The sequence below is a fragment of the Falco cherrug genome, chromosome 13 (genome assembly GCF_023634085.1).
Source record: "Falco cherrug isolate bFalChe1 chromosome 13, bFalChe1.pri, whole genome shotgun sequence".
Lineage (NCBI taxonomy): Eukaryota > Metazoa > Chordata > Aves > Falconiformes > Falconidae > Falco > Falco cherrug.
Genome location: NC_073709.1, coordinates 775,517 through 786,707, shown reverse-complemented (window position 1 = coordinate 786,707; position 11,191 = coordinate 775,517). Strand labels below are relative to the sequence as shown.

Genomic DNA, 11,191 nt, shown 5'->3' with positions numbered 1-11,191 from the left:
TTTGAAGGACCTGAAAATGTACATTCTTCAGAACTAAAAGCTTTAAGGTCAAACTCTGCCTCATCATTCCTGTTTTCAAAGTGAGAGAATCATAGTAGAGCCCAGGCTGGAAAGGACCTTGATAGAGATTAAAACCAGCCCCGTGGGCACATATTAGCTTGGGGCTCATCGTTAGCCAGCAGATGTGTTACACTTGAACAAAAGGTTAGATGATGGAAGTGTAAAGAACTCTAGTAGGTAACAGAAACTAAACAACAGACTGCTAATGTATGCAAAGGTAAGCAGGAAATTTAGGTAACTGCCCAATAAGATGAAAAGTACATCCTGAAGAGGCGCCAGAGGGAGGAGGTTATGATAATGAATTTTTGGAAACCTTACGTATTTGCATGACTTTGTATAATAAATATCTGTCGGCTTGTTGAAACAGCGTGCAAGTTAGGAGTAGCGATCCCCCTTGCACCCAACGCTGCAATAAACATACCTCTTTGTAACTGCCCTCGAGTTGTACAGTTCGATTCCACATGTCAGTTTGGTGACCCAGGTGAGACCCTCTCTGTCCGGCTGTAGGACCTGCTGAGGACAGGACTCCTCTGGGTGCCCCCAGGGTTTCTCAGGAGGACTCCCCTACTCACCTAGATGACTGCGAGGACAGACAGGGACCATCGTCGGTGGACCAGGTATGTTGCAGTTGGGTTGGGGATACCTGTAAGTTGTGAGGAGACGTCCTACGTGAGGTAAAGAGCGCTGGTGCTTGCCCCTGGAAAGGCTGGGGGTGGGAATTCGGGTGCTCTCCTCGCTGCGGTAGCGGGAAGGGGCCTCTCGAGGGGTAACAGGTTTTCTCCCAAGTGGTGTGTTTTGGCCAATTTGGGTTCTCTTCAAGAATGTCTTTTGGCCATTTTGTCATCTGTTGTAAAATTCGGTACCGTGTATTAGTTGAGACCTCTTGTTGATATTTGACGTTCTGGGGTGGCATAACGGTGTTTGAGGTCGGAATGTCCATCATAAAATGGTATTGTTGCTATCTATCTGAGTAGCAGAGTGAGTGTGTAACGGGCCCTTTTGTGCGAGTGTTTTGTGCAACTGAGACGTAGCTCAGCTACAAAGCGAGTGCTGAAACCTGCAACTTGTGATAATTTGTATTATTTACTGTATTGCATAAAGGTGAAATGGGAGGTCAACAGAGGGGGGGAAGAGTGAACATGAGCCCTTTGGGTTGTATTTTGGCTCACTGGAAGAATACAGGAGGACCGCAGGGTGGGAGTGTGAGGGAAAGGGTTAAAGAAGTTTTAGTAGGTCTAATTGCTTAACGATTACCTAGATTGTTGTTGATAAATAATGCTTTGTTTTACTAACTATTGTGTAAATTAACTGAAGCAAGGAGTCTACAGCTCCTCCTGAAGGACAGTTTGTGATGAGAACTAGCTAAAACCAACTCTATAGTCTGGACAAAGACCAAGGAGCAACTGAGTCTGGCAAAGAGAGAAGGTTCAGAGTGAGAAAGACTACCAAGCCTTCATCCCCATGCCCCCCATGACCAGCAAGAGGCACTACGCAAACGCAGTTGGGAGGGACATATGGAAATGACTTCTTGGAACTAATTTTAATATGAAGCAGGGCTAGGTTATGAATATGTATCGGTATATTTGGAAATCTTATGTATATGCAACATTTGATTATATAAATTGAGACAAGTTGTTGCCCCTGGCGCACACGGCTTTGGTGGGACTACCCCTGGTGCTGCCCAGCGCTGAATAAACATACCTACTTTACAATCTGATAAAGATTGTGGAGTCTGATTCCACACGTCAAGCAAACATTGATAAAATATTATAACCAATGGTGGCCTTTATGTATCTTAGAAGATCAGGAAACTGTAACACCTCGCTACAGTTAATGCTATTTTTAAGATGACAAGGGAAATGGGACGACACATGCAGATTTGTTTTTCACATTGAGAAGCCATACAGAGTGTGGCAGAAGGAGCGTGGGATTAATATAGCACCACCTGATCCTTTGACTTTGGCTCTAGAAAAGGACAAGGAAAAACTGAGACCTAAACTAGAAAGATGCTCTTGTTGAAGTTTTTTGTGTAATATAGGATCGCTGTGTTTTGTAAAGACAGAGCCTCAGGCTGTGGCTCCTCCTGGGGTGAAGCGTATTGGGAGATAAAAACTTGCACTAATGTAGGACCTGAGGCGGGGGAGTCAAGGACCCCAGGGAAGGGTTAAAGTCTTGGGGTGAGTTTGTACAAAGCCCCACACCCGCTGGGAGGTGCGGCTGAGCCAGGCTGGACGCGTGGCAGGCTGGTTGCTGGTTGCTGGCAAAGGCACCACAGGTAAGGACACAGACTTAAAGCAGCACAGAGCAGATCTGCGTTCAGGGTTCGAAAGGGTCAAAGCAGAGGTGCTGTTGCAGAGGCAGGCACTTGTGCCTGCTGCAGAGCAGGGAGCATCTCCTGCCCGGAATCCTTCCAGTGCGAGGAGGCGGGGGTCGCTGTTGCTGACACCAGAGCTGAAGGACCTGACAATGTCACCCCAAGGGCCGCAGCATTTGCAGCACGACAGGACCGGGAACTGGCCCCTTCAGGGCACGCAGTGGGGGCGGGGGGCGGGCGGGAATAAAGGCGAATCTGTGATGGGAGATTTAGATGCTTGGAAGTCGGTTGTGAAAGACTATCAGGATGACCCAACAGGAGTAGAAAAAGGGTTGACTATTACTGGGTAATCGCCATGTAGAGAAGCTGACAGAAGCAGCACGGCACAAGCACAGCAGGTCAGAGAAGAAAAGCTGAGTCGTGCTGTAGTCACAGCTACGGCGGCGGCTTCGGGAAAAGTGAAAACTGGCAGAGGGACTAAGGTGAGAAGACGAGGCAGAGGCAGAGGAGGGATGCCTGGCAGAGGTGAAAGAGCGAACCCTGCCCTGCGGGCCCAGATCAGTGGGCACATCGTAGGGAAGTGGGCACGGGCAGCCAGATTGCCCAAAGCTGAAGAACCATCAGGGGGTTCCGGTGACTGCATCAGAACCAGACTGAGAGGCCTGGGGAATCCGCCCTAGCGGATCCACTGGTTAAATTAAAGCTGGGGACTAGAGAAAAAGGAGGTGGGATTTTTAGTGAATACAAAACCAACTTATTTGGTGTTAAACTTCAGCGAGAAAAGAATTTATTACAGTTGTGGGAGCTACTGGCCGCCAGGAAAAAGCATTGTGAAACCTCTGAAGTACAAATTAAGAAAAAAAAATCAGAATGCCATTTCACCAAAATCTTTAACCAGGTATATCCGGGAGTAAACTCCAGGCAAGGCGAAAAATGCTTTACCTGTTACAGCAGAAATGAAAAGGGGGGCCTGCCCAGTTCGGGTAAAACAGTATCCCTTGGTCAGCAGGGCTGTGGGGGATATTGGCACAAAAACTGAAATAAAACGCACTGTGTAGTGGTTCTACTACCAATGTAAATCTGTGTGTTTTACCACGACACAGACTTGTTACGGGATGCGCAGATGAAACTGCATTGACAACAAAGTACAAGGAATAAGGTTGGTCAAGTGCCTCCTACCGTAGTCAAGGGCAAGACTGGGTTGGCCTCTGTGTTTGCCACCAAGAAGAATCTTGAATTCTGCTGTTGGCTGCAAGCCAGTAGGTGCCGAGTGGTGGGAACATGTGCCATGCCAGACCTTGATGTGAGGAATGGCCCCCGCTGTTGTAAGAGGGTCACCCAGGAAGGAAGAACGTCACAAGACCCATTGGGGCACTGACTCATAGTATAAATATTTAGACTGACAAAATTGTAGGGAGAACATGAATCAAATGGGGACAATTGGAGAAGAAAAATATCCAGGGCAACCGTGACAAACTGATTTCTCAGAACTCCCAAGAAAAGGGGGGTCTTGATACCTGCTGGTCATGACGGATGCCTTTTTAGGGTGGCCAGAAACACACCCTTGCTGAACCAATAAAGCCAAAGCACTAACCAAAGCACTATTATAAGAAATAGTACCGTGATTTGGGGTTCCAGCAGTAATCTCATCAGACTGGGGGCATTAGCAAAAAAGGTTGCACTTGCTATCCAATACTCAGCAGTGGATACAATCTGTAGCCACAGGAATGTTAAGGGAAGGTGTCCCCTACAAGAAATGGGTTTCTGCCTTGAACTAGCAAACATCTCTGTGCTTAAAGAGAAGCCTTTTTGCCTTGATGGAGATAATTTATTCTGTATTCTGTATTTATGCTGTATTCTGAATGTGGAAATTGGCTGGGACTAGGAGGCTGGCTTAAAGGCATTTTGCAAACAGGATTATTATTTTTGATCATTATTGTAATAATAGTTTTTTGATCAAAACCAGCCAAAATTATTTGTAAGCATTAGGCATATCTGAAGAGAATGCCTTTATTTGAATCAGCAGTTAAGGTGTAGTTTAGTCTGATGCTGTGGTTTTATCTGCTTCTGGTGAATTTTTGAAGTGATGAAATCAGAGATACTAAGAGTTATGAGGTAGTAAGGTAATAATCTAAGTAAGGGTGCTGTCTTTTATATCCACAAGTGCAATATGCTTTTATGTAGCAGAGAGAAACTTTGACAATAATGTTGCTTGAGCAAGATGTGCATGTGACAACTTGGGAAAAGGGATATCACAACTGGAGTGCAACAGTGTTTCTATGTCTGGCAGAGTGAAATCTTTCAAGACCTGAGTTTAGACAGTCTAAAATAAATTGTCAGTATTCAAAAAACCCATCTTAAGCCTCTTTTGCTTACATAGTGTTATGGAAGTCAACTGCTATTGTAGATAATTAATGATTTTTTAATACATATTAACAAATACTACTATTTTAACTTGAGGCAGTTGAGTAAGAAATACTCACGTGTAGCATTTGAGGGAATGTCAGCATAAATCACACTTACAGTAAGACTGCATTTTTAATTACTGTACTCATTAAGATTCAATGATGCCATAAGGCTAAGGCCTTATATCACAGATTGGTTCTGAACTAAAAGGTGTGTGCACATGTAGTTACGCACATTTGTGTTATTTTCCTTAATTGGCTACAAAATAATATAATTAGGTTGGGGACTAGATCTTGGGAATTTACCTATTATACTTCTGTTTGTTAAGGAACGTGCATAACACAGAACCCATGTAGGCTTGGCTTGTGGCACAGTTGTCAAATTTAGCATAGACATTCAGACAGATAAGCAACGTACTCTTCTTGTGTGTATCACCTACAAGCCATTATGGCTTAGTGTGTAAATCTGTACGCAACTATTGAAAAATCCCCTTATGAATGTATATAGCTTAGAACTAATTTTTTCCCTTTGTTAATTCTTTGATATCAATGAGGAATTCTTCAGAAAATGTATGGATTGGTTGGTTGCATAAGGGCAGTTGTTATTTGGACAGAAAATTGTTAATGGTCAGGGATTTTCCACTAAAATATTTGCAAATATTCCTAGTCAAACATCAGTTTGGTTTCTTTTTGGGTTTTGAGCTTGCATTAGTCCATGTTCAGAACTTTAAAATTACCTTTGAATTTTTTAAACTTTTTATATCACTGGAACAGAAAGAGCATCTAAATTAAAGCTTCAAGCTAACTTTATTTTTCAAGTATTTCAGGAATTATACTTCTGAACTGAGATTTTATAAGTTGGCTGTGTATTTTCCTGTGTTAAAATGCTGTTATTGAAAATGGTCAACCAAGCCTATGTCGCCCAAAATAAAAACGGGGGAATTGTGGATAACTGGCTAGCTGAAAAGGGTCACATAGACATAGTCCAGCTGGCTGAACAAAAGTGCGCATCGCTCTCAGCTTATCTGAAGTAAAGCAAAATACACTGTCTTTGGCTGTCCTTGTTACACAGTAACAGGAAGATTTTGGTGGGAAAAGAATGTTGCAGGTGGGAACAGAAAACTACAGAAGAGAAACAAGGGGCGGGCTTGGTATTTAGGCAACTAACCAATAATGAGCTTAACTTTTGTAATATGTATGAGCTAATTATAACAAGGCATAAAAGGTGACTGTAAGGGACAATAAACGAAGTCTGCTGATCACTCATATTGAGTGACTGTGTCTTCCCTCCGTCGCAACAGGAAGGAACATCAGGAATACTATCTCAAGAAATAAGGGAAATAATAGGCAAAACCAGCCTCACCACTCAGTTTGAAAAACATCACCAGGCTTGGTGACAACTAGTAAACTTCACCTACAACCCACAACAGGAGCAAACTGAAGCATATGTGCTCCCAATTAGTGCAGCAAAAGAACAGGCAATCTTTCCCGTTGCGACACTAGGAGCCATACACCAGAAAGTCACTGTCAGACCCCTAGGCCATAATGTTTGGGCAAGTTATGGTCAGACCAAAGGCAAGTGGCAGTCAATGAACATGGAATGAACATGTTCCCCAGGGAACAACTGGGATACATCTGTGAAAACGCAGTAATAAGAGAATGAAGATCTGTGTTTAGATATCAAAAAGGCTATGCGTGCTTTTGAAATGTTTCCACATATTAAAGCCCAGCCACAAATATTTTATGTAGGAAATGGATGCACATGTGTTACAACTTCTTCTGGTAACAAGAGTATTGATAATTGTCATGAAATGGCAAATGGTACTAAATTTTGTATGTATAATTTTACTAGAATTGTAGGCTGTGACTTTGGTTATGTTGTTCCTGTAACTACCAGACAGTTAATTGGAACTGATTATACCCTGTATCATGATATACCTAAATTAAAAATAGGCATGAACATTAGCCTCTTCAAAGCAATGCTTAGACACCCCAACATAGAAAGACTGGTCCAAGAAATAAACAGAACGGCCCAACACATGCTTCGACAGGAGAAATGTGACTCTGAAAATATAAAATCCATCTTTAGCCGATGCAGAACAAGTTGGAGAACATCACTGGTGGGACACCTTTGCAGGCCATTCCCCCAAAGCAACACAAGTATTCTACTATTTAATACATCCCATGTTAAGTCATGTTGGAAGGAATGATCCTGTTATCTCTCTTAAACGTCTGTCTGTGGTATAAACTAAGTATCATAGTCAGAAGAACACAAATAATGTGATCAATGATGCATGTCTACCAAAACCCTTTGTCTTCAGAACTTGACAAAAGACTTCCCAAGTCCTAAGAAAAAGGGGGAATGAAACAGAGCAAGGTCTTGAAAGATTATTCGGGATGAGTTTGGTACCATGCTCTGGGGGATGCTCTGTTTATGTTGAGATATAACAGAGACGGCACGGCCTGTTCTGTTCTGCTGATGCTACTGAAGTAAGAGACAGGAGAAATGTACTCTGAGCAATCTAGCAGTCATAAATAAAGATAAGGTGGGCATTTGAAGGAGATGAGAAGGCCATGAGTCAGGAGGCTTTGCAAGCTCCAGCCAAAGAACGGAACGACCACCCAAAAGTCTCCCCAAAAGACAATTCTAGAAGACTCCACTTCAAGCTCCGCCTAAACCCCATCTATTATGAATATGATGATTAGATGTCAAAATCAAATGAATATGTATGTAAAGATGTTGTAACCTCTCGTGAAAACTGTATAAATTACCTGACTTTTCACTGAAAACTTTGGGGCTAGTTTGTCTGGTGCGAACTGGCTAGCTCCCCAGCATTGCACGAAATAAATACCTTTGCTGCTTAAAGACAAAATTCATCTCTGAGCAGTTACTCTGTGCCGTTTTGGCATCACCCTCCTAGAGAACTGCAGAGCTGTGGACTTTCAGAAACACCGGGGCACAACGCTTGGCCAGCCTGAAATGTTCAGGAGGCTCTCAGCAGTAGAAACCGTTCTGACTTTACAGCAAGGCTGACCACACTTGCGAGTTTTCTTTTGCATGCTCACACCTGCAAGCCAAACCAGAACAGCTGCACACACAGCAGAGCAATTGCTCAGCACATCTACACCAACAGAGCTCTCCTAAAGCACACCTGGAGCCACTCATACCCCAAGTCAACATCTACAGCGGAACCTGGCCACAAGCTTTGACACAATGTCATTTTGGGGTCAAACTGATGCACACCAAAAAATTAGTAAAACACACCTCCTTCTCTGCCACGTCAGGTATCGTGCTCCTTCAGTTGAGCTGTAACTGTTACATTATTTCCCAAATGCAAAGCCAAACAGAGAAAATATAACCAAGCATGCTCCTTAAAAAGCACAGGCAACTGTTCATTGTGTGTGACCAAGGGATGATGTGACCACGGCCCTTCAAACTTGCGGGATGCCTAGGCGGGACTAAACAGTGCTTGCAAACAAAGAACATGCCTGCTCATTAAGACAGGCTGGTCAAGTTTACCACCAAAACTCTACATCACCATTTGCCAACCCTGTCCAGCTTTGGGTCGCCAGAGCCACACTCAGTTCACTTGAAAGCATCTCCTAGTAGCAGTATCAAGCTCAGAACTGTACCTCCCAGATGCCTACGTGGAAGAAAACTCAAACTGTGCCCCCTTCTCCTTAAGCTGGGTTACAGCTTGTGACAGGAATTTCATCCCACTGCTTGGAAAAGCTCCAAGGCTGCAGCTGAAGGGAACTGGAGTTCCCTGCGTCTCAGAGTAATTCTAGAGCTAAAGTGGTGACAGACATCAGCTCTAGATCAGACGATACATGCCAGCACTCACCACTGACCCAGGGTGGCAACCTCCTTCTGTCCTACCCAAAGGTTTCAAACCCAACACACTGTCTTCCTACGGCAGGAAGCTTTTAATTTTTTACTTTTTAATTTTTTACAAATTTATAATTCGTAACACCGTTAACACATTCCTTGAGACGGGACTACAGATACATTATGCAGACCACCAACCTGCCGTTTGGAAGCACTGGAGCCTTATGGTGAGAAATTTTTTCTACAACAGAGCGAGCAATGGTGAATAAATAAGACTGAGACAGGGTCCTTTTCCTCGAGGGAAAAGCACGCAACACATCAGCGATTGTTGAACAGACGGGCAGAATTCTCAGAAAAAGCAACCCCTAACTCTTAACAAGAAAAAGAAGGTCATTCCTCTTAATAAAAGCACAGCTGTGCTGAAACAAGTCAACACAATGTACTCACCTGTCCTCCTCCCAGATGAAGGCATATAAGCAACATGTTTCTCTGGAAATGACACGCTTAGGGCATCAGGTTTTCTTACCCCATCCTTTCATGGCATCACCTTTAAAAAACACCAAGAAAAGGTCAGTTGTGGTGTTGGCTTGGGAGATTCCCATGCCTGGGGGGAGTCAGGAATTCCACAGTAGTAAGTGCCTCTTTGGACACAGACTTTCCTGAGGTGCTCCCCACCTCCAGACAACTCCCTGGACCCCGAGTGGCACGTACAGGTGCAAGGAGGAAAAGAACGTCAGGGAACAGACCAGAGGCGTTAGGGAAAGGCGGGGGGGGGGGGGGGGGGGGGGGGGGGGCGGGGGAAGAGAAGAAGAAAACCTAAAAAGAGACGGGGATACAGATGAGGACAGAGGTCTAAAGGGAAAACCAGCCCTGGGCTGCAGGACAGAGGCGGAGGATGAAGAAAAGGGGAGAATGAGAGGGAGTGGGACACAAGCAGAGAGAGTAAAAGAGAAGGGAGCAGCAGAATGAGAAAGACAGAAGGGAAGAGGGAGCAGGACAGAAGAATAGGATGGAGAGCTACAGGGAATCAAAACACGATGGGTTTGTATGGCAAGGTTTGGGGAGGAGGAGGAAAAGGAGGAGAAAGAAGAAGAAACAACTGTGTGATCAACTGACCGCAGCTGCCGTTCCCCATCCCCCTGCGGGGAGGAGACAGGGAAATCGGCAGTAAAGTTAAGCCCCGTAGAAATGGGGGCTGGAGGGAAGGTGTTCTGAAGATTTGCTTTTCCTGCACGTTCTCCTGCTCTGACTTGACTGCTAATCAATCGCGCTGATTTCCCCATGTTCAGTCTGTTTCGCCCACGGAGGTAATGGCGGAGTGACCTCCCCATCCTTGTGCCCACTCGTGAGCTTTTTGTTATATTCTGTCCCCCCTGTCCAGCGGAGGAGGGGGAGCGGTAAGAGCAGCTTCGGTCCAGCCCGGGTCACCCCCACACAAAATCACAGCGGCACAGGGAAGGGGAGGGGGGGCAGAGGAGGGGCAGGGGGCGCCTGGGGCACACAAGAGGGGAGACAGGGTCCCACGGACCAGGACTCACCACAGCTCTCGCTTTGGTACCGCTGCGAAAATGTGCCAGTTCAGACGCGCCTTTCCCCCTCTCCCCTCCCTCCCTCCCTCCCGCAGAACGCCGGCCGCTCGGCTCCCCCACCCCCGGTAACCCCCGGGTGTCTCACAGCTCTTCCTCGCAAGACGCGGCCTCCCGGACACGGCGCGTCGCTCCCTCGCGCACCGGGGGCCGCCCCAGGCTGTGGGTGACACACGGACCCCGCGGGTGACACACGGACCCCGCTGTGCACGCTGGCACCCGGCTGCTGCGGGGCTGGTCCCCCCCCACCGCAGGGCCAGGCCCTCTGTGCCCGCAGCAGGAGGCAGCTGCTGCCCGCCTGCCCTCGGGTTCCTTCTCCTTCGCCTCGCCCCGGCCGGCCCGGCTCCTGCCCACACCGGGCCGTGCGCCCGCTGCCCTCCCGCACCCGCGCCGCGGGGGGCGAGGCCGGGCAGGGACAACCCCCGCCAGCCCGAGGCGGCGCGGCCCCCGGCAGAGGGACAGAAGCGCAGGGGGCCGTGACCGGCGCCGCTCGGCCCCGCCCGGAGCCGCTCCTGCCGCAGGCCCTTCCCGAGCGGCAGCGGGGGGCCGGCTGGCCGCCGCCACGGCAGCGCCGGGGGCACCTGGGGCTGGGGCCCGGCTGCGGGGGAGATGCTGCAGCGGGGGCAGCGGCGCGGGGCGAGCGGGGCCGCGGCAGGCTCGGGGGTCTGGCGAGCTGGGGAGGCGCCGGCGCCCGGGGGGCGGCCTCCTGCTTCCCCGCCTCCCCCCCTCAGCCCCCGGACCCTCCGGGGCTCCCGCACCCGGCTCGCGGTCGGCTGGAGTCCCCCGTGCCGCCCCCCGAGGCGGCCGGCGGGCAGGAGACACCCCCACGCCCCCCGCAGGTTCCGCTCGCCTCCCCTGCGCCCCCGCACCCCCCGCCGGGCTCCCCCCCCGCAGCAAAGCGCCCCCCGCGCCGCGCCGGCAGCCCGGGCCCCGCCGCTCTGGCCCGCAGCGCCGCCAGCCCCCGGCACGGCCCGGGCAGCGCGGCCGCAGCCCAGTG

General features: G+C 48.2%; 1 non-coding gene across 1 annotated transcript; it reads right to left on the bottom strand.

The window, feature by feature from the left end:
- Window positions 1-8,547: 8,547 nt before the first annotated feature.
- On the bottom strand, window positions 8,548-8,632 carry LOC129737323 (small nucleolar RNA SNORD45). The gene has a single exon (XR_008735049.1). It is a non-coding gene; the product is annotated as a small nucleolar RNA SNORD45 (small nucleolar RNA).
- Window positions 8,633-11,191: the final 2,559 nt, after the last annotated feature.